Source organism: Miniopterus schreibersii (genome assembly GCF_964146895.1).
Source record: "Miniopterus schreibersii genome assembly, chromosome: 1".
Lineage (NCBI taxonomy): Eukaryota > Metazoa > Chordata > Mammalia > Chiroptera > Miniopteridae > Miniopterus > Miniopterus schreibersii.
The window spans coordinates 141,001,614-141,024,892 of NC_138101.1; positions in this window are offsets into that span (position 1 = coordinate 141,001,614).

Sequence of the window (23,279 nt, forward strand, 5' to 3'; positions counted from 1 at the left end):
TTTTCAGAGAGAGTGGAAGGGAGAGGGAGAGAGAGGTAGACACATCGATGTGAGAGAGACATGTCCATTGGCTGCCTTCCGCTCACATGCCAACAGCTGAGGTATGTGCCCTTGGCTGGAATCAAACCTGGGACCCTTCAGTCAGCAGGCTGATGCTCTAACCACTGAGCAAAACTGGCTGGGGCTTTTTTCTAAAAATTTATTTTAAGAATTTTATTGAATTAATTGGGGTGACACTGGTTAACAAAATTACGCAGGTTTCAAGTGCACAGTTCCACAATACATCATCTGTACATCATATGGTGTGTTCACCAATCCAAGCCAAGTCTTCTTCCATCACCATTTATTGCCCCCGCCAAAACCCACCTCCACCTCCCCTCCCTTTCCTCGCCCAGGCAATCACTACACTACTGTCCAAGTCCATGAGTTTTTCTCTTTATTTTCTTTTTACTCAATCCCTCCTCCCCCACACCCAGCCTTTACTTCCACCAAAAGCTTTCAGCTTGCTCTCTATCTATGAGTCTGTCTCTATCTTACTTGTTATTTATTTTGTTTATTAGAGTCCACATATGAGTGAAATCACAGGGTACTCGTCTTTCTCTGACTGGTTTATTTCACTTAGCATAATGCTCTCCAGGTCCCCCCATGCTGTCTCAAAGGGTAAGATCTCCAACGGAGATTGGTGCAGCACTGTGGAAAACAGTATAGAGTTCCCTCAAAAAATTAAAAATGGAACTGCCTTATGACCCAGTGATCCCACCTCTGGGAATGTATTGGAAGAAACCCAAAACTCTAATTCAAAAAAATATATGCACCCCTATGTTCATTGCAGTGTTATTTTCAATAGTCAAGATTTGGAAGCAGCCCAAGTGTCTATCAGTAGATGAGGGGATAAAACAGCTGTGGTACATTTACACCAAGGAATACTACTAGGATGTAAAAAAGAAGACTTTGGGTAAGCACCTTTAAAATTCTGAGGCTCAGATAATATGAAAAAATTCTAAGACATGTGTCTCCAAATTGATAGGACCTAAAGATTGTCTAAAAAATCCATAGCAAGGTCCATCATAGTAAAATTATGAAGCAATGGGGATAAAAAAAATAAAAGTCTGTAAAATATTCCTTTTGCAGTAGTGCTGGAAACATAGGAACCACAAAATGTTTACCCTAAGGGAAACTACATTTTTCAGAAGATAAACTTGAGACACAGAGAGATTAAGGATGATTTCATTTCAAGCTATTGTCAGATTTAGGACTAAACACAAAATTTCATGAATTTCAGTAAAGTATGCTTAATGCTATTTCACATTACTTACCTTCCTAAAACATTAGAAATATCATAGCTATCACATCCAAATCCATGCTCAGCCCATTTTCTAATCCAGCCATGGAGGGTCTTGAATATGGGGGGTGTAGTAGCGATCTATAGAGCACCATTGGGATAATGAGGGGTTAACTGGCTCACCCAGAAACATGATATATTGGCCCTCCAACATTGACTCCTGCCCGAGCAGCCAAACAAGAGTGATTCACTCGAAGAAAGATTACTGGAAATATTGTGAATTAAAAGGCCTGTTCAGTTGAGGAGCTGAATATTTGCTCACTGTATAAGCAAACCCACACTGATGTTCTGTGGGTGGCTGCAAAAATAAAGTTTCTACCAATTTCTTAAGAACTGTATTATAAGAGCTAATTAGTGAAAACTGATTTAAAGAGAAGAGCCCCTTTGTGGGCTAAACAAGTTCTAATCATAAATGCCTGAGAAAACTGATGACCGATTAAAGGAAAAAAGTTTTAGGGTAAATCAGTCATGGAGATAATTAGCCAGACAAATGAACTATACCAGGAATTCAGCTGTTCTTCAAAAGAAAGAAATAAGTAGAGCTGAAAAAGAGTTATGCACTACTTTAATCTACCAATTGAGGAGTAAGTTTCATATTTAAATTTGTGCTATGCGCTCAGGGAATCATGGAAAACAGACCAAAATATTATTGGCAGCTGAGTTAATAAATACAACACATTGTGTTTTCTTTCCTCCACAGCAAAACAAAAGGAGAGCTTGTAGAAGGGAAAGAGATACCATTTTGTCAACTCTGGGTGAGGCAAAGCAGGATGCAATTGGACTTTGCCCACAAGTATATAAAGGAGCAATTCTAAGTCAAACAAATATAGATCCTCAACCTGGTTAAGAAGCCCAGAACCAGAAAGAACAGTTTTTAAGCAAGAGAAGAGAAAGCACACTTCTTAGCTGAGCCTGGAAGGAAGAACCAAATGCAGGTAAAGAAATAGGGATACGTTGAGGTGGAGATGAAAAATAGCCTTAATGTTGCTGAAGAATGGCAAGATTGTCAGCATTTCTGCAGTGGTGAAGAACAAAAGCTTGGGGGTTCACAGCAAAAGAACTGTATTCGAAACAACAATTAAAGGACAGAATTGGGCAGGTAACAGAGGAACAGCAACAGAGCTGATGTATGATGACCACGGAAGAAAGAGAAGTGTTGTTGTGGGCCAGTTGGGTTTAATTACGAGTCTTTCTTTAGTAGCTCTCTGTGGTTAGGAGCAGTAGACAAAAGAGGTGCCTCTGATGGTGGCAGAATCTGATGAACAGGACCAGAAAAGTGAAACAGGCTAGAAACTCACCCTGAAGTTGTTGAACAGTTGGTCCACGATGAGGAGAGAGGCTAACATGGCCAGAGGAAGGAAACTGTCAAGACTGACAATTAGAACTTTCAACAAGTTGGCAAAGAAAGGGTAAGAGGCCAGAATTGATGGTCCCAGGGTAAGAGAAACTAAGCAAAAAGTAGAGCTAGCGCCAACGGAAGGTGGCCAGTGGTGCCAATTATCTTATTCCAAGGGACCTAGAAAGCTCAAGTCAGATCCGACATAGTGCCAATATCCAGGGACCTATTTGAGGGAGGGAACCCCAACAGGAGTCATGAGGCAGCAGTAGCACACAGTCAAAGCAGTTGCACAGTTAGAGCCCTAAGATGGTGAGAACCTCTGGATTTAAATAGCAACTCAGGCAACAGTGTTTTGTGCAGTGAGCAAGATCCACAGGGAAAGAAGCTGACAAGAAATTAACTGCTCAATCAAGGAATCAGGGATTAGGACTGTGCTTGAATCCCAGCAGAGACTAGAGTACAGACCAGAAAGGAAAGCAGAAGCCAGCCATAAAGACTGGGTACGCATAATAGGGCCTGGGAAAATACTGAACTAGGGAGGGCACTCCGGATTCATCCACGGCATTTTAAGTGTATAGGCCACAGACCATTTCTCAATTCTAACATGAATCCTAGGGCATAAAAATATTTTTCTTAACTCTTAATATATATTCAGGCTTGGCTCTTATCAGCTCAGAGGTTGAGCAGAGCTATCCTCAAGTTGTGAAGCTCCAATTTCTATGACTCAGCAGTTCTCAAAGACAGGCAGTTTTATACCCCAAGTGACATTTGACAATGTCTGGAGGCATTTTTGATTGTCATGACTGGAAAGATTCTTACTGGAATCTAGTTAATAGAGGCCTGGGATGCTGCTAAACATCCTACAGTGCAGAGGACAGCTCCCCACAACAAAGAGTGGTCTGGCCCAAAATATAAATAGTATGGAGGGGGAAGGGGAGAAACTCTGCTCTGGCTAGGGATGGGTCTGGCAGAGACTGACACCGACAAGCAAAGACCAATCAGGAAAATCACTGTTACACTGTGAATGTTCATTCATTTATTCAATCACCCTTTCAGCAAACAAAGAATTTATTATGTGCTAGAGGCTGTGCTGGGCACTGAGGGTACAGTGATGATGAAGAAATGGTCCCTGCCCTCAAGGAATTGTTAGTCTAAAAGGAAAATCTCAACTTCACAGCCTTTATTCAGTTTTGTCAAGAATGCCAGGAGCCAAAAATAAATTATTGTTTGCTTGCATTCTATCCTTTGCAGAATAATTTAAATTATCCCCATAGGCAAACTTGGTTTGGGCTTAAAACCTAATGGGATGCCTTCAAAAGACATGGAGGCATTTCCAAGAGCACTAACTTCAGTGTCCTCCGGTAGGAAAAGGCCAGGAGCAGGAATATGGGTAGACAGAGGCATGGATACATGGACCAGACTGACAGATCTCAGAGAGGTGGGGGGGACTGGAAGAGGCTAGCCATAGGACCTATATCCTTAGCCCATGGACACAGACAACAGTGTGGTGAAGGCCAGGGTGGGGTGGGGGCTGGGGGGGGGGCAAAGGAGAGGAAATGGGGAACCTCTGTAATAGTGTCAACAATAAAAAAAAATACTGGTAAAAAAATGACAGATGGGGCCAGCTGAGTAGATGTCCTGATTAACCTTCACAGCTTGGTCATCCACCAGGAAGAGTCACATTTTTAAATGCAGCTTAAAAGTGTTTTGGAAGAAATGCACTGCTTTTTGCAACTCACTTTGTAATGCATCAAAATACAATGTAGATTGAGGTTGGCTAGGGAGATGATAATTGGATCAAAATGTGAAAAGCTCCAGTAGTACAATGTTAATGGTGTAGTCTAGGTGATGGGTTCACTGTAAAAATCATTCAGCTTTTCTTTAAGTTTGAACATTTTTATAATAAAATCTTGACAAAATGCAGCTTAACTCCCTACTCCTTGTTTAGAAAAAAATTTAAGACTAATCCATTTGTGTTGAAGTAGACTATAAAATGTTTCTGGCAACAGTGATTAACTTTTGCTTCAGGAGCACAGCTGCAGTATAGTACTTGGAATGTGGTCCATGGACCTCAGTCATTGGCATCAAAATGCAGAATCTCAGAATGCAAAACACTCTCAATCAAATTTGCATTTTAACAAGAGATCCATGTAACTCGTATACACGTTAAAATTTGAGAAGCACTGGAGTAACAGAAAGTCCAATGACCTAGCAGGTCCAAGCTCTACTTTTCACTCATTCATAAATTTTAAAAACATATGTATTGAGTCCTTTTATGTTCCTGGCATTGTTATAAATGCTGGGGACACAGCAATGATTAAGACAAATACCTAAATTCCAGTGAAAGAATCAATAAAGGAGAAAATAAAATAATTCAGAAAATGTATGTGCAATAAAGCAAATAAGGACATTAAGAAAAATTGGTCAGAAGCTATTTTAATTAGGAAATTCAGTAAATACTGAGCAGAGTCCTGAATAGCAAAAAGACAGAGGGAACAGCAAGTGTAAAAGCCCTGAGGCAGGAGCCAGACTGGATGCACCACTTCTGTCTGGAACAGAGATTCTTCATCTCCAAAATGAAGGCATTGAACCAAATCATCTCTGAAGTTTTTTTAATTCTCTGATTTCATGACTATTTTTAAGACGACTATTCATGAGTGTTCTAGGAAGAATACAAAACTGTATTTTTACTGGAAACAAGCCCATGGCTACATTTTTAAGGTAGCAAGTATTAAAATGGCCACATGTCCAGTGGTTCTAATCAGCATTTGCATTAGGTCATCATTCGTACATCTAATCTTCCAGCATTTTCTTGCCTCCTCATACCGCAGTTCATACAGACAAGTCACAGAGAATCGATTGTTATATCTCACCAGTCCTTGTGTCTAGGAACCATTCCCATCATGGTCCCCTCACCTGCCATTTATTAGCTGATACATTAAACAGGGGGTTCCATCGGCCAAGGATGCCAGCATCCCAGCACTTGAGGCTGGAGATGAGGTCTTGATATTTAGCAGACAAGCCGAGGAATACCCAACTGGCTCCATCAAGCATCCCCTGAGTCTCCTGCAAAAATTAGTCACATACAAAATAACAGCAAAATGGGAGAGAAGGAAGCATGTTACACATCTATCTCTCTTGGCGAAATTTGGCTGGAGCGCATGGCTTGGGCCCAGCATTTCCAGGGAGTTTGACCTTCCTCTCAATGCCAAATCAAGCTGCGGAAAGGAAGAGGATGGGTACCCCGCCAGCCTCCTCTCCAGCTAGTCCTCCTGCGACATTTGTGGTCCAGGCGCGTTGAGATGAGTTTCATTCCTCACACCCGCCCCGCTCTTCCTTATTTTGAAGCCTTGCGGTCCCTCTGCCTAGGACACTCTTTACATCCTCAGCTCTCTTCGTCTGGCAAAATTCTGCTCTTCCTTCGGGTCCCTGAGTCCTCTCCTATACAGCCGTGTTCTACTGGCAGGGCCTCTATCACACTGAATTGTGACGATATGTTTACTTGTCTTCAGCCCCCTTAGGTTAAGAAACATGAGGAATCAGGAACATCTTGTTCAGCTTTTTTAACCCAGAATTGTACTCACAGTCTGTGTGGTATACAGTAGGTGCTTAGTGATCATTTATTGATCGAGTGAATGTAATTTCCGTTTGTCCCTTTATTAATTTTTTTTTAGCCTTGCTCAGCCATCTGTGTAGTTCGATGCTCTTCTCAACACACTTTTCTAATCTTATTGAACAAAAAATGTTTTCAGGATTGAGACCGTCTCCCCTGATAGCTCAATGTCCAAAGAAGAATTTCTTTTCAAGAGTTCCTAGGAAGGGATCCACAGCTTTTTCAAAAATGCAGAAGACTTTTTTTTTTTTTAATCTAGGAATCCATGCCTCTAGTGAAGCTAAAATAAATATACTGCCTTAGTCATCACTATTCTCTTAAACCAGTTTGAGGAAACATGTTTTGCTTTTTGTTTTAAACAGGAACAGATTGCTCAGAGTTTGGGGGAGCCAGACACGAATCAGAAAGTCCTTCCTCTTTCATTTTACAAGTCCTTGAACTCTGCCCAGCCCTGAGATATTTACTGAGCTGCCCATGGAACAACCTTCTTTCTCTTCTCCAAGCAACCTTGTGTGGTATTGAAGAGGGAGAGAAATCACGAGCACTCCTCCAGCACCCTGCCTCCCTCGGCAGGTCTTTTCTGAAAGAGCATTTTTACAAATGTTAGCTGTTTACCCAAATAATCCAGTTTCCCTTAACAATTCATGAATTCTGCTCACCCTGGACCCAGGAAACTGAACCCAAGTGGCCTGAGTCTAAACGGGGAGAGGAGATTGGGGTTGAAAATTAACTCTTCAGCTGCTGGACAAGTTCAGCAAGCTGTGGAATGATATCACTCACCAGATCAAAAGAAGATATCTGCTCCAAAAGTCTTCTGATATCTGCTCCAAAAGTCTTCTGGCATTTTCCCTCTGGCTCTGGACCAACCTGTTCGTTTTTTAATTTTTGGAAGTGGATACAAGGAAACCAACATTTACTGAATTCTTTTTATGTGCCAGGCACTGGGCTAAGTGCTTTCCATGCATGATCTTATTTAATCATCCACACAACCATGCGAGATATTTATTTTTAATCCTCATTTTACAAAGAAGTAGATATTCAGAGAAAGCAAGTAACTTAGCCACTTAAATAATCCATATCTAACGAATTCAAATCCCAGTATTTTTTTACTCCTACACCTGGGGATTTTTAACTGGAAATCATAGGAACGTGCCCAAACTTTTAAAGGCAGCACAAAAATGAAAGTCCTACACAGCTCATTACGTCATAACAATAACCATTTGTAGTGACCAATAGTTGATCCTAGCCAAAATATTGTCTCCAACTATATTGGTATACTAAGTCTTTTCTGAAAGAGCATTTTTATAAATTTTAGCTGTTTTCCCAAATAATCCAGCTTCCCTTAACAATTCATGATGATTTCAACATCCAGAAGTTAAGTATTCTCATCTTAAACAATAGCCCTAAGCACTTCAAATTTCCCTTAGCATTGTATATGTGCAGCATCTATCCAGGGATATTGTAATGATTTGTGTATCTTCTCCGCTATGGTATGAGCTCCTAAAGGACAGGAAGGCAGAGAGAATGCAATTCATTTCTGTGTTGCTTAACCCAAGGCCTGGCACACACGGTTACTTATTATAGTTGGTTGGACTGATCTAGCAGAGACCACAGTTATAAAAGCAACTAGCTGTAATGCAATTTGATAAGAGCTGACATCAAAATACATTCGAGAGGCCCTGGCCAGTGTGGCTCAGTTGATTGGATCGTCACCCCATACACTGAAAGGCTGTGGGTTGGATTCCCAATCAGGGCACATACCTGGGTTGCAGGTTTGTGGGGCGCATACGAGAGGCAACCGATGGGTGTTTCTCCCATTGATGTTTCTATCTCTCTCTCTCTCTCCCCCCCCCCCAAAAAAACAATAAATATGTCTTTGGATGAAGATTAAAATAAAAATAGGTTTAAGATTAGAGATAAGCATGTAAAAACAATCAATTAATTCTCTTTAGAGGAAGGGCTGTTGGGGAAAATTACACAATGAAATGAGGGCACCAGGTGGAGCAGGAATGGGAAGAAGGCCGTTTCAAAGACGCAGACGCTTAAACAAAGGCAGTGAGGCAGGAAGATATGGCCAGAAGCTGAAAGAGGGGCCCGTGGGTCTGTCTTCTTGAACTTTGGAGGGAAGCAAAGGAAAAAGAGCAAGAGTCAAAAGATCTGAGAATTTTTGTCAACAATATCAAATTGTATCTATTTCTTGACATTTTGTGCTTAATATATTATTTAAGGTGTGGTGTAGGCCGGAGGCTCTGATGTCTGGAGTCTGCTTGTGAATAGGCCATCCCCTTAGATTGCTTACTCCTAATACCCCTTGTAGGACTTCAGGGGGAGTGAGGTTGAGCGACCCATAAGGCTGAGGATCATCAATACTGAGGAAGCCTCTTAGGAAGGTAGAGACGATCTCCTACCACTACAAGTAAGAAATGAAGTGTTTACACATCAACATATCCCTGAATTGGTTCCTTCAGGGAGCCCCATCTTCTCTCCCCAGTGAATTTTCTTCTATATCTCAATCCAAATCCCAGGGTCCTAAGAACCCAAATAGAAAACAGCCAAACTTCAGTGAGCTCTTCACTCTTGGTTCAATAAGCTATGGCCTGATCAGGTGGGAAATCATTGTGTCCGGGGAAACTCGTAACGGAAGTGGATCTGTTTTCAAAGGAAATGCATCGTATAATAAAAGCCCCTTACCTTTCTCTATAATTCCGTTGGCCCTGCCAGAATTTAGATTTTTAATCCAGACCTTTTAACAAATGCATCTTGTCCTCGGAGGATGTTTTCCAAACATTTAAAAAGCATAGAACCTTTTATGCTCCCCCAGCAAAATAGTTCACTATAACCCAAGATGTAAAACAGTAGAAAGCAGAGCTGTTCCCACTGCCCTGGGAGTGGGAAGGGAGAGGGAGTTTGTAGAGCATACCTCCTCTGTACACTTTGCTTCCCCGCGACCCCTGAAGCCCAGCCTCAGCCCCCGGGGAAGCTACTGCCCCTGTATTTATGATTGATGATAGTCACTTCCACTGCTATAAAAATATGTTACATTTCTGTTTCTTGACTTGTCAATGTGAGTATCTTTTGACTGCCCACCGTAAAAGATAAAGCACCTTAACTCAATTCCACTTCCCCCCTCTCCCTTCCTAGTTTGAAGAGTTAACTTATCTTTAGTCCTTTGCTTCATGACTGTTAGAACTTTAAATATTATGATTAAAGAGTATTTTTCCCCTTTCACTTTAGGCAACATCTCATCTCTCCACAAACTAAAATAGCTCCCCTGTACTGCCCTCTACCCCTCCCCCACTTCTGAACATCTGAACACAGGACAATTAATAGGCTTTCTATGAGTCATTCACACTCCTTGATCCACTCTGTCGCACAGAGTATTTATTCTCTTACTTGTCTATGAATGCCAAGTTTATTTTAGAGCATAAGCTCCAAAGAAGTGATGAGAGAGGTGGTTTATATTCTTTTCAATGGCACCCCTCACAGGAGACGAAGCAGGCAGATACAGTGCGGTGGTACAGGTTGAGGCCGGTGGTCCAGCTGGTGGAAACCGTCGTCACTCATTTCAGGAAGCTGAAGGTCTACATTTGAAACAATCTGAGGCGAGCGACAAAAGGAATGGATTCCTGCAGAAACGCAAGCATCCCTTAGATCTCATGGTCCATTTTACCTTCACTAATGCCACAATTTTTGTTATTCTGTACAACACAACGGAACATCGGCCCATTCATGCACTGGTAGAACCATTTTCAATTAGCGGCAGCCAGTGTCCTGGTGGCTTTGTCCAGAAGATCCCATGCCATAATCACGGACAAATATTGTACAGTTTGTGAAGTGCTCATACTCTTTCCCCATGGCTGACAAGTAAAGTCATCCCTCAGCCTCTTCCCCATGCTCTCTTCTACTTTCCCACTTTCCCAGCCCTTCTATGAAACGAATCAAGACACTTTTTCAATCAACCTTCTGCATCAACATAACCTCCCTCTGTGAATGATTTTCTTAGTAATTCACTGACTCTCTTGGGCTCACTTTGGTTTCTAGGTAATTGGCCAGTAATTCAACTCTCCTGTTGGAGAAGGTGCTGAGAAACTGATGAGGGAAGAAAACTTTCATTAGAGCTAAGTCGTCAATGGCTTTTATAAGTGGTGATAAAACACTAAGGATACGCAGGCAGAACAGATGATCCTGGTAGTGCTAGGAGCAGGAATGGGTCCCTGGGGATTCTGTCGACTAGCCTTCTCTGCAGTTTTCTCCTTCAGCTGTTCTTATTTGGCTATGGCTTTAGGATGTCTCAGTCCATGGGCCAGAGGGGCAAATGTTATGAGCTTTCAAAGTACCATCTAGTCGAGGTGCATTGCTCATCAAGTCTTTAATTGATTTTGAGTAACAGAATTTAGACACATTTTTAAGTGTGCAATCTTATTTGATCTTCCTAACAATACTGTGAAGTAAAAAAGACTGATATTATGTATTCACTTTATTTTTCAGATTAGAAAACCATGATTTGTAGGAATCAGGTGTGTTTCACAAGGTCCCATAGCTAAGATGCTGCAGAAGTCTCTTGTACCACACTAAGAAGTTGCCTTTTCCACTTACAACTCAGGACGCTACCAGAAGGTTCTCTGGGAATGACAAAGTTTAACTAGTAGTTTGCCAGACAGGATTCATGGGGTATGATCACCCACCAACTTGATATTGTCTCGGTCTCCTTTTAAAGGTTAATTGATGGGGAACATTCTTCCTCTGAAATGGATGGAAATTCAAAAGTCCCATGATTCTTCTGATTGCCCCGGGAATCCAGCTGTTCTTTTATGCTGCAAACAGGATGTCAAGTGCATAATTAAGAGTGTCCAATTACATGCAACAATCAAACCTTCAAACCTTCAAACCGGATTTGGAATTAAAAGTCCTCCTCCCTCCCTCCTGTAAGATGTTTGCTGGGTGGGAAGTCAGGGAAACGGTTGGCTAGGAGAAGGGGAATCCTTCTTCCTTGTGCCTTCCTTTTACTGTTTTGCTAATCTGGTTGTGATCCTTCCTTCCAAGGCCAAAAAGTATTGGGAGGAGACAGAAGAGATTGGGGTTAGACAGGAAACATCTCATCTGACTAGTACAATTGTAAAATGGCCCTGCACTCTCTGGCCAATAACACTGACTCTTGTTGGCTATTTTATGGGTTCTTAGAAAGAGCCCCCTCACGGAGGACTTCTCATCTGAGATTCCCTTCATATGACTCATGCACACTCCTCCAGTTCATCCATCGAAAGCCTGCCTGACGGATGCCTTTTAGATTTCTCAGACAGGAGGAAAACTCTGGTCTTCTTTGTATCTTCCTTTCATATTAAGTTCAGTGAGTGCTCCTAAGTCCCTTGCACTAGGGTTAAGATAAATGGGAAGGTACCTTATTCTGCCCCCTTGGGGAGAGTTAGAATCCCAGCCCAGCTCTCTCCAAAGAAATAATACCCTTTCAAATCCTTCCTCAACCCCATTCTTTTGGACCCTTGTGGAGTCAGTTTGTAGTCATGTAATTGGTTTTGAGACAGAAACGTTGCCTTTTTACCTGGAATCTCTCCAGGAAATATATCTATTAACTCTATGTGCCGTAGTCAAAATTTTCAAACATTGTATCTTATTACATCAAGTAAGAATAAAATATGACCTCCACTCTTTAAAAGCTTCCTTCCTAACTGGGAAGGCAACCAACACACGAAACTGCAGGAGCATAGAGACAGCATTAACCACAAGTGCTACAGACGCGCAGTAAATGAAGACTCACCAGGGGCTAGACTAATACATTCGATAAGCCTTGTAGTAAAACAAGCAAAAAACTAGAACAAAGCAGGCATTCCAGGGAGAAAAAAAAATCACCATTAATAAAGAAAAGCATGCGATAAAAGTGATCGTCATATTTTAACTAGCACCTCAAATTATCTCTTCTCTCCATTTCTATCACTGTAGCCTTCGTCCCTTCAGGCCACCACTCTCCCTCACCTTGATTAATAACCTCTCGGTTGGTCTACCTACGTTTATTATCCCTCCCCTCTGCCAGTTTCTCTCAGCTTATTCTTGTCTGGATGATCCTCCCCTCCAGATTCATCTTTAGTTGTTTTTCCTATTCCGTCATCCCAGAAATTCCCCGAAATCTCTGTATTATTTTGCCTCCTTTCCGTGCACTATTCTCCCCACCCAACTCTCCTACTCCCTCCTCGCCGTCACCTGGTGTGTTTGATGGTGCATCTGCACTCTGTACCCATTCTCATCTCCTCCTAGTGTGCCTTCCTCTGTATAGCAAAGCCTAGAAAGCTAACAGTCACATTTCCCAGATCCTGGGTGTGAAAGAGCTGTCATGCATCACATACCATCACTCAGAGATCAGAAGGTGAAAACGAAGGAGCCCACTCCCGCGGTGGCTGTGTCCTGTGGGCGAGGGAAGCCGGGCGGATACGGACGTTTCTGCGTCCAGCTGCCTGGGCGGTGTGGGCAGCGGGGTGGAATCAGCTGCCTCATCCCAGCTTCCTGACTTCTGATTTCAATCACAGCATCCTGCTTTTGAAATCAGTTGGTTCACTGGGCCTTTTGATTCCCACCTCCTAAATGTGATAAAATAGTAGCTCCCATGATAGGCGGCATTCTGGGAATCATTCCTGGAGACCCAGGGTAGAGCTCATTTTTCTAGCTCTTCCAATAATTTCATAGGTATATAAATCCCTATGCTTAATCCCTTTCTGCTTAAAATACTTAATGTGCCTTCTTTTCCCTACGCGAAAGCTTGTTTGGTCCACTCTCTGATGCGAAGTCATTCCATAGGCCCTAATTCAAGTGCCCCTTCATCTAGGAAAACTGCGCTATCCACAAGATGAGCAAAAACTGGAGAGTGTTCTAAGTGCAAGTTCACAGTTTCCCCCAGTACTTTCACAGCACCTTGTATGTGCTGCTGTCAGTGTCCATGTGTCCCAGAATAGGAGCTTGTCCTGATATTCTCCTTTCCTCCTTGTTAGACTTCCCTTCTTCTATTCCAGAAGGAGGCACTTTGCCATACCCATTTTGGTACCCAAGCTGCTAGCACAGTCTCCACTACATGATAAAACATCAATGTATGTTACATGAATTAAGGACTACATGGAGGGATGGAGGGATAGAGTATAACTAGCCCTTTACACTAAAGCAAATAACAATCTTTAGTGAATCACTATTTTTCTGTTTATATATATATAAACTTATAATTGGGCAGGTTTTTGCTTGTTTGTTTGTTTCTTTGTTTTTTGGTCCTTATACTGAGGATATTTTTTAAATATCTTCAACTAACTCATGGAAGTCAAATAGTAGGACTTTCTCTTTTTTTAACATTATTTTTGTTGTTGACACTATTACAGATGTCCCCATCTCCCCCCCCCCCATTTGCCCACCTCCACCCAAGGCCTACCCCCTCCTTCCCTCTGGCCGTCACCACACGGTTGTCTGTGTCTGCGGGTTACGCATGTAAGTTCTTTGTCTCATCTCTTCACCTTCTGTTGTCTAGTCCTCTTGTCCCCTCTCCTCTGACAGCTGCCAGTCTGTTCCATGGATCCATGCCTCTGGTTCTATTTTGTTCATCAGTTTATTTTGTTCCTTAGATTCCACATCTAAGTGAGATCATACAGTAGGACTTGCTTAACTTTCCTTTCTGAAGCAGTGTTACAAAGAAGAAAGTATACAATTGCCTGGGTATTTTCCCCACATTTAGTTTCACAAATGAGGGACCAGAAAAACAAAGGTAGAGAGGTGTTTTCCTCTTATCTTAATGTAAAATATTGCCCTATAATAAGGACTACATTGGAATAGTACTTAATTGGAATAAAAATGAGAAAAAAATGTATCTAAAAAGATAGATTGTATATCTATTAAATACAGTAGTTACTAGTAACAGTAACTATGTTAGTATATATATCTTTTTCACTTTATAGTCAGGAAATTGAGCTTTAGCTGATAAGGGTCAGAAGAACTGGGATTCAAACCTGACTCTTTCAAGAGACATACTTTAAATATAAAGACACAGAAAAGTTAAATGTACAAGGATTGAAAAGATATGCCATGCCAGCTTTACCCAAAAGAAAACTGGCATAGTATAACAATATCAGATTGAGAAGACTCTAAGGCAAGAAGTATAACTGGAAATAAAGAGAAATATTTTATATTCACAGAAATATCAATTCAACAGAAATCATAAATTTCTAGGCATTTAATAACAGTGTCAAATGTATAAAGCAAATAGTCAAATTCATAGTCATAACTAACAATTTTAACATTTTTTCAGTAACTAATAGACTAGGCAGATAATAAAATCAGTAAGGATATATAAGATTTTAACAAAATGATTAAAAACTTGATATAATAATATATGTAACACTGTATATGTAAAACCAACAACTTTGTAACACACACTCTTTATATTTGCACTTAGAACACTTACTAAAATAGATTTTGCACTGGGCCATAAAGTCTCAACAAATTTCAGAGGATACAATCACACAGAGCAAGCTCTTGGGCCACAGTGGAATTAACCTAGAAATCAATAACAGAGAAGTAACCAAAATATCCCAGAAATCGCAGTGGAAACAAAGTGAAAATAAAGACTTCACATATCAATACTTGTGGTATGCAGCTAAAGCAGTGCTGAAAAGGAAATATATGACTTTAAATGCATATGTCAGAAAGAAGGAAAGGCTAAATATCAAGGATACAAGCTTACATCTCAAAAAACTAGGCTGAAAAACAAAACACAACACAACCACTCAGCATATTAACCTCAAAGGAGGTAAGAGCAGAAACCAATAAAATAGAAAGCAAACAGACTAGAGAAAATTAACAAAGGCAAAAGATGGCTCTTTGAAAACAAATTTAAAAATTGATAAACCCCAAGAAAGATTAATAATAATAATAATAATAATAAAACAAAAAGAAAATACAACTTGTTAATGCTATACCTAAAAGGGGGAACATCTCTACAGGGTCACAGACATTAAAAAGATAATAAACAGATAATAAATGAATTTGAATGAAACATAAATTTCTTGAAAGACACAATTTACGAAAAAATGACTAAAAAATAAATAGAAAATCTTAATAGTTCTGTAGGTATCAAAGAAATTGAATCCATACTTAAAACAATGAAAAACTCCAGGTCCAGATGGTTCACCATTAAATTCTTCCAAGTGTTGAAGGAAGTAAGAACAATCTCATGCAAACTCTTCCTGATAATAAAAAAGGACTACTTCCCAACTCATTTTACAACCTTGACACCAAATTTGACACTAACATTATAAGGAAGGAAAATTACAGGGCAGTGTCTCTCAGACATAATGCAAGATTCTCAAACAAAACATTAGCCAATTGAATCCACAGAGACATAATTATTATAACTACATCTCAATCAAGTAGAGCTTATTACAAGAATGCAAGGTTGGTAAATATTTCAAAATAAGTAATAATAGAAGAAAAGAGAAACTCTACGTGATTATTTCAATAAAAAAACAAGTCAGCCTCACTTAAATTTGCAGGCTTTAAAAAAGTAAATAGCACTGTATAAATAAGAAATGCATTCAACTAAAAAGAACAGAAAATAATAAAACTGAGTAAAAGTTGCTTAAGGCAAAAGGGATTCATGAAGTGTAGAGGTAGGCAGTTAAAGTTGTTTCAGTATTTAATGGTGTCATCTGGGATCCAGACTCTTTCCATCCATCTGCTCTGATACTTTTTGAAACATCTATAATAGTGCCTGGCACCATAGTAGATGGTCAGTAAACACCTGTTGAATGAAAGAATCAATGTTTTAATCTTCACCCCGAAGTTTATTACCTGATGACCACAAGACTACCCTAATGGCCTCCAGGTTCACGTGCAGGCATGAAGAACAAAGCAGAAAGGAGTGTGGTGCCTATATTCAGAAACCCAGAAACCCTCAGCTTTCATTTCCTTCTATAGAACTGACTCATTGACCACCTGACTGCAAGAGAATTTGGAGAGTAAGTATTTTTAGCTGGGCACATTATCACCCTGAAAAAAACAGAAGTTCTGTTACTAAGGACAAAGAAAGAATAGATACTGGGTCCCTCTGGATAGAAGACACAGTGATAAGCACTGTTAAATCTGCAATATTGGTAAGAAAGGCACCATCTCTGAGGAGACAGAAGTTTCACAAGGAGGTCAGAGAAGTAAAAAAATAGCCATAGTACAGGGAAGAGTAAGAAAACAACCCTGCAAGAGCTTCAAACAAGGTGGTCTGGGAAATCAAAGGCAGAAAACACGGTGTCTATTAGGGAGACCTGAATGGCTTCATAGGCTAAACTTTTTATATATATATTTTTTTATTGATTTAAGAGAGAGGGAGGGAGAGGGTGAGAGAGAGAGAGAAACATCCATGATGAGAGAGGCATTGATCAGCTGCCTCCTGCACACCCCCCACTGAGGATCGAGCCCGCAACCCAGGCATGTGCCCTGACCGGGAATTGAACCACGATCTCCTGGATCCTAGGGCAACGCTCAACAGCTGAGCCATGCAGGCTGGGCTAGAATGAAACTTTTGAAAAAATTTTTAATGGCTAAGATTCTCACAAGTAACAATGAGGAGTAGTATATTCTATCAATAAAAGTACCAGCAAAGGCAATTAAGCAATGTATCTGGTGTCTGAGGAACAATAAGTGTAGGCTGCAGTATCAGATATTCCTAGGGATCTACTTAGAGATAAAACTAGAAACATAAATTTGGACTATATCATAGAGGCACTGAATGCTGGGTAAAAAATTTAAATTTCAATTGACAAAGAAAAGAGAATGAAGGATTTGGGGTAAGGAAATGACATGATAGATGGGATACTCCCCCCACACCCTCCCCATTTTATTGAGCTATAATTTCATGGTATTGTGATTTATAATAAGATATGTATATTTGGCCTTCATTTCTGTTTCTGGCATAAAGTTCCTAAAATCACTGTGATTAATGTGAAAGTGACAACAGTGTCTTTTGCTATGTTATTGAGGTAACTTTCAGATTACACCTAAGGATGGAAGATGGTTGCCAGAGGAACCAACCATGTGATTAGAAATTTGGAACTTTCAGACCCACACCTCCCCATCTCCCCAACACCAACATCTTGGGAAGAGGGAAGGGCTGGAAATTGAGCTCCATCACCAATGTCTAATGATTTAATAAACCACGCCTATGTAATGAAGCCTCCAAAAAACCCCAAAAGGATGGGATTTGGAAAGCATCAGGGTTGGTGAACAGGTGGAGTTTCAGACACAGCAACCTCCTGAGAAAAGGCATGGAAGTTCCATGCCTTGGAAGCACCATGCCCTTTCTCCACACCTTGCACTATGCATCTCTTCCATCTGGCTGTTCACGAGCTGTATCCTTTTATAAGAAACCAGTAATGTAGTAAATAGGATGTTTCTCTGAGTTCTGTGAGAGCCTCTAGCAAATTCTTCAAACTTGAGAGAGTCGTTGGAATCTCTGATAAATAGCCAGTTGGTCAGAAGCCCATATGACAACATGACTGGCAGCTGACGTCTGAAGTGGTGTGGGGGACAGTCTTATAGGACTGAGGCCTTAATCTGTGAGATCTGATGCTATCTCCAGGTAGTATCAGAATTGAGCTGACTGGTAGGACACCCAGCAGGTGTCAGAGAATGACTTGATGGTGTGGGGAACCACCACCTCCACACACACACACACATTGGAATTGGTAGTAAGACCCTTAAATTTTTATGTAACATTGTATTAATTTAAGGTGTACAAAATAATGATTTGATGTAGGTATATATTGAGAAATGATTATAGATACGGTACTTTCGAAAGTTTATTCTGATACATAGAAAGTTTGGAACCAGGAGACAAGTTTCCAGGATATTATAATTGTTTAGGGGAGAGGTCCATGTTCCACTCCTGAAGAAGAACAAAGCAGAAAGTTCTTAGTGCTATAATGGTTTCAGTTAAATGCTAGGGTGAACATGGAAAAGAAAGGCTGAATGAGAGAGATCCTGGAGAGGAAGAACCATTTGGATATGGCAACTAAGATTAGAGAAAAGGCGGTGACAGTCTTAAATTTTACTAAAAAAGAATTATGATGTCAACAATAAAAGGAGAGGAGATGCTAAGAGGATATCTAAGTGGATTTGTTTAGTCAACCCAAAGACGCCGCTTTAGGATTAATTCACATGAACACAAAGAATTTCTCTGAAGGAGCAAGCCTAGGGAGAAGAAACCCTGGGCAAATTCTTGGAAGGAGTTTGGTGAGTGGAAAATTTAAGAGGAGCTAGTAAAAAAAAAAAAAAAAAGAGAGAGGAAATTTAAGGAGGAAGACTCAGAAATGTGAACATCAGCAGGAAGAGGCCAGGGCCTTTCTTGCACCAAAAACAGAAGAAACAACCTGCCATTTGACCCAGTGATCCCACTTCTAGGAATATATCCTAAGGAACCTGAAACACCAATCGCAAAGAACTTATGCACCCCTATGTTTGTAGCAGCGCAATTTACAATAGCTAAGATCTGAAAACAGCCCAAGTGCCCATCAGTAGATGAGTGGATAAAAAAGCTGTGGCACATTTACACCATGGAATACTACGCAGCTATAAAAAAGAAGGATCTTTTATCCTTTAGCACAGCATGGAGGGAACTAGAAATTATTATGCTAAGTGAAATAAGCCAGTCAGAGAAAGACAAGTACCACAGGATCTCACTTATATGTGGAATATAATAAACAAAATAAACTAATGAACAAAGTGGATCCAGAGACATAGAAGCATGGAACAGACTGAGGGATCTCAGAGGGAAGGTGGGGAGGGAGAAGTGGGTGGGGAGAGATTAATCAAAGAACTTATATGTTTATAAGCATAACCCATGGGAACAGACCCTGGTCTGGGGAAAGCCTAGGGGTGGGATGAATCCGGGGTGGAGGGGACCAATGGGGATAAAAAGGGGACACCTGTAATATCTTCAACAATAAAGATAAAGAGACTTTTTTATTAAAAAAACACACACAGAAGAAACAGATTTTTTGTGCGATATTCACTTATTACCTATACACCTCACCTGTTTCTGAATTCCTTAGAAACAAGAAGTGTCTAAGTCATTCTTGCATTTCCAATGCATAGCTCAATGCCTGCCACTGAACAGTCACAGACAGCAGTCCTCCCTTATCAACAGTTCTGCTTTTCAAGGTTTCAGTTACCCACAGTCCAGAAATATTAAATGGAAACTTCCAGAAATAAACAATTCATAAGTTTTGAATTTCATGCCATTGTAAGTAGCTTGATGAAATCGTGTGCCATCCCTCTCCATCCTGCCTGGGATGTGAATCATACCTCTGCCAGCTTATCCATGCTGTATACATTCCCTACCCATTTGTCACTCAGTATTTGTCTTGGTTTTCTTAGACTGTCATGGTCTCGCAGTGCCTGTGCTCAAGTAACCCTTATTTTACTTAATAACGTCACAGTCACATAACTTTTATTACAGTATATTATTATAATTGTTCTATTTCATTATTAGTTATTGTCAGTCTACTGTGCGTAATTTATATTAAATATTATCATAGGTATGTATGTATAGGGGAAATGCACAGTATATATAAAAACACACAGTACTACTCATGGTTTCAGACACCCATTGGGGGTCTTAGGATGTATTCCCTGGTGAGAAGGAGGGACTGCTTAATACAGGCGGAGAGGGAGGTTGGAAGGAAGAAAAGGGGAGTTAGGAATAAAGGAGGAAGAAACTAATCCATTGGGCTGGAGATTAGGAGAGTGTTCTCAATGGAATGGTAGACGTGAAAGCCACATTGCAAGTGGCTACCGGTGTGACAAAGGCAGAATGAAGACGATGGCTATAGGTTGCTTTTCTGGATAGGCTGACAGCAAAGAGAATGGGGGTGAATGGAGAAACATCTGGTTTTTGCTCGCTTGCTTGCTCTCGTTTTGTTTACTGTGATGGGAATACCATTTAAGATATTATTTTGCATTTTCCCTTCTGATATTTATCGCATTCAGTCGGCTCTATCCTTACTCAAAAGTCTTCTCAGTTTCTTTTGTTGTTGTTCTTCCAAACTCTTAAGCCCTTAGGAGAAATTAGGACATGTGTTGTCAAAGGGCCAGTTTCTTGAAGAAAAATGAAGGGGAATATATTTGCCACAGCAGGGCAGGAGAAGAAAATAGAGAGAGAGCTGTCGGTGGGTTCCCGGACAGAGATGGGGCCCTGCCTCCTAGGAGCCCCACAGAAAAAGGTAGGACCTGCGAGGCCAGGGCTGTGTGATCTTGCTATGGACACAGGAGCCCGGGCAGGCTCAGCGAAGATGCCCGCGGGCCAAGGAGTGTGGAAGCAGACCCCTCAGTGGCGACCCAGCAGACCAATGCACGAGAGGACAACTGGTGCCTTCATTCTGCCCCCGTTCTCAGTCTTCCTACTGCACAGGTCCCACGAGGGAAAAGAGTAAGCCTGAAAAAAGAAAGAAGTTGATTGTAAAAATATGTATATAATTTTGATTAAATTTAAAAAGAAAGAAAAAAGTTAATATTTTTTAACCACGTCAGCAGAGTGAGGCTTCAAGTGAGAAATTAAGTTGCATTATAGAAAGGACAGAGAGGTAGGTTATCAGCTGAGTTTGTGTACCGAGCTCCACTGGAGTAGTTTGTAGGCAGAGGAGCAGGCGCCTGGAGGACAGCCAGGTGCACAGCTAGAAGCGCCACCCACCCAGCCCGTGCTATGGGCAGTGCCCAGCTGAACTGCCCTGAAAGAGAGGCCAGGGTGGCAGAGACAGAAGTTAATGAAAATCTCCTCAGATAGCTTCTGTTTTTTAAGTAGATTTGGGGGCTAAGTCACTGAAAAGAGAGAACAGAAAAAGCTTGGAACATCATTCCTGAGGAGCTGTATGAAAAGATGAATCAGTTTATACACCAGTGAGCAACAAGGAGCACCCGGTGGCCTTTTGAGAACATGAGGTCTGCAGTAATGGAAATAAGCACGTGTTTGTGCATTCATGCATTGATTTTTGTGTGTATTTATATTCTGCCTTGTTTAACAAAGGACAGCGGCTGCTCGCAGGGCATACACAAGAACGGTAAAATAAAAAATAAACCAGAAGCAGAGAAAACATATAAATATAGACTGGAACAGAATCACAAGTAGAATGTTCTCAGCAACACAATTCTGTGTGTTTCTCCAGCCAGCACTCAGACACCTGGATCAGGGAATGTTAACAGCTGGGGTGTCTGTGGGAACAGTGCAAGAACAATGGGGAAAGTATGGAACGCAAGCCATTAGCTGCTCATGGCACCGAGCTTTGTCAAATAGGTGAAGTCAAAATGGGTTGGATAGACTGAAAGAACTGGGGAGCGTGGACTGCAGAATACAAGACAAATACTAGGAAGAGGTGGAAGAATGAACAGAAGCTGTGATCAAAGGCTCTGTGGGACAGGCCATATGCTTAGATGCTAGCTAAGGGAAGTGCACTTACGAGAACACTACAAACAAGTCAGCAACGGCATCCTCTACCCCCGAAATCCAGCTCTTCCAGGCTAGGTAATGACAGAACACTCAAACCAACTCTGTGCTTTTAGCTATTGAGTCAATAAACACTTATTGATCATCAACGATGTAATAGGCTAGGTACTAAGGATAAAAATAAATAAGACAAGGTCCTTGAGGCACTCAGTGGGGAAGTCAAGGTAAGCAAATAATTGCTAGGCAGAGTAATCAGTTCTGTAGAAGTCGGGGAAGCATCGCCAAAGGGGACCTTTGCCTGCTGTCTTGAAAGATGAATTGGAGTTTCAGGGAGGCAGTGTGACAGTGATAATGTCTAAAGGCTTGGAGACATGAATGAGCATTGTATGTTTTATAAATAAAAAGACAATTCTGTATGGATTCATCAAAGCACTTGGAAGTGAGTGGTCAATGAGGCTGAAAAGGGAAGGGCCTGTGTATCGCCCTGCAACCTACTGGGACTGAGGAGGACCTGAGGTTTCTATCAGAGACGTGAAAAGGTCAGTGATGTGGGAAGACACCTCTGACAGCAGCGTGGAGAATATGTTGGTGTTGGGAATGAGTAGTCAGGGAGACCCCTGAGGAGCTTCATGAATAGAGAATTAAACTGCAGTGAAGTAATCACAGGTAAAGTGTGCGAAGAGGTACTATAAAGACTGATGGAATTCTCAAGGGTACAGAGAAATGGGCCGCCTTGCTCACTTCTAGGGGACTGCAAAAAGCATGATCTTTCAGGAGGCAGCTGCAGTATTTGCATATAACTTTTAAAATGTTTGCACCCTTTGACCTTATAATTTCATGTTTAAAAATCTACCTTAAGAAAATTATCAGATTTATGTTCAAGGATGTTCACCTCGTGTTATCTAAAATTTAAAGGCATCCTAAATGTGCAATAATGGGAAAACTGTTAAATTATAGGCCATTCATACAATAGATGACTATGTAGTCATTAAAAATTATAATTTGCAAACTATGCAATGGCATGGGAGAAGCTCACAATAGAATATTAAATTAAAAAGGATACAAAGTAATAGTTAATTTTTATTAAAAATATGTATTAATTAAAATATTAGATTATAATTCACCAATATGTTAATTGTGTTCATCTCTGAGTGGTGAGATAATAATTCTTCTCTTTTCATATTTTCCAAATTATATTCAGTGAATATGTATTGCTTATGTAATCAGTTAGTTTTAAAAATAAGTGAATAATATAAAGCAGATTCACAAAAATAAAGAATTTGAGCTACTAGAAAACAAAAGTAGCTGAGAGAGAAGTGAGTCTGTGTTGCAGCCATCAAAGATGAAGCAAGCCTAGATCATCACACCCTCACCAACACTGGCGTCACCACTGCCGAAGATTCAGAATCTACACTGTCTTGTCGCTTCTCTACCCAAGATAAAGGCAGTGGACAAAAGCATAGCTGCAGTGCTATCACAGGTATGACCAAGACACGATAGGTGGGTTTCTATGAAG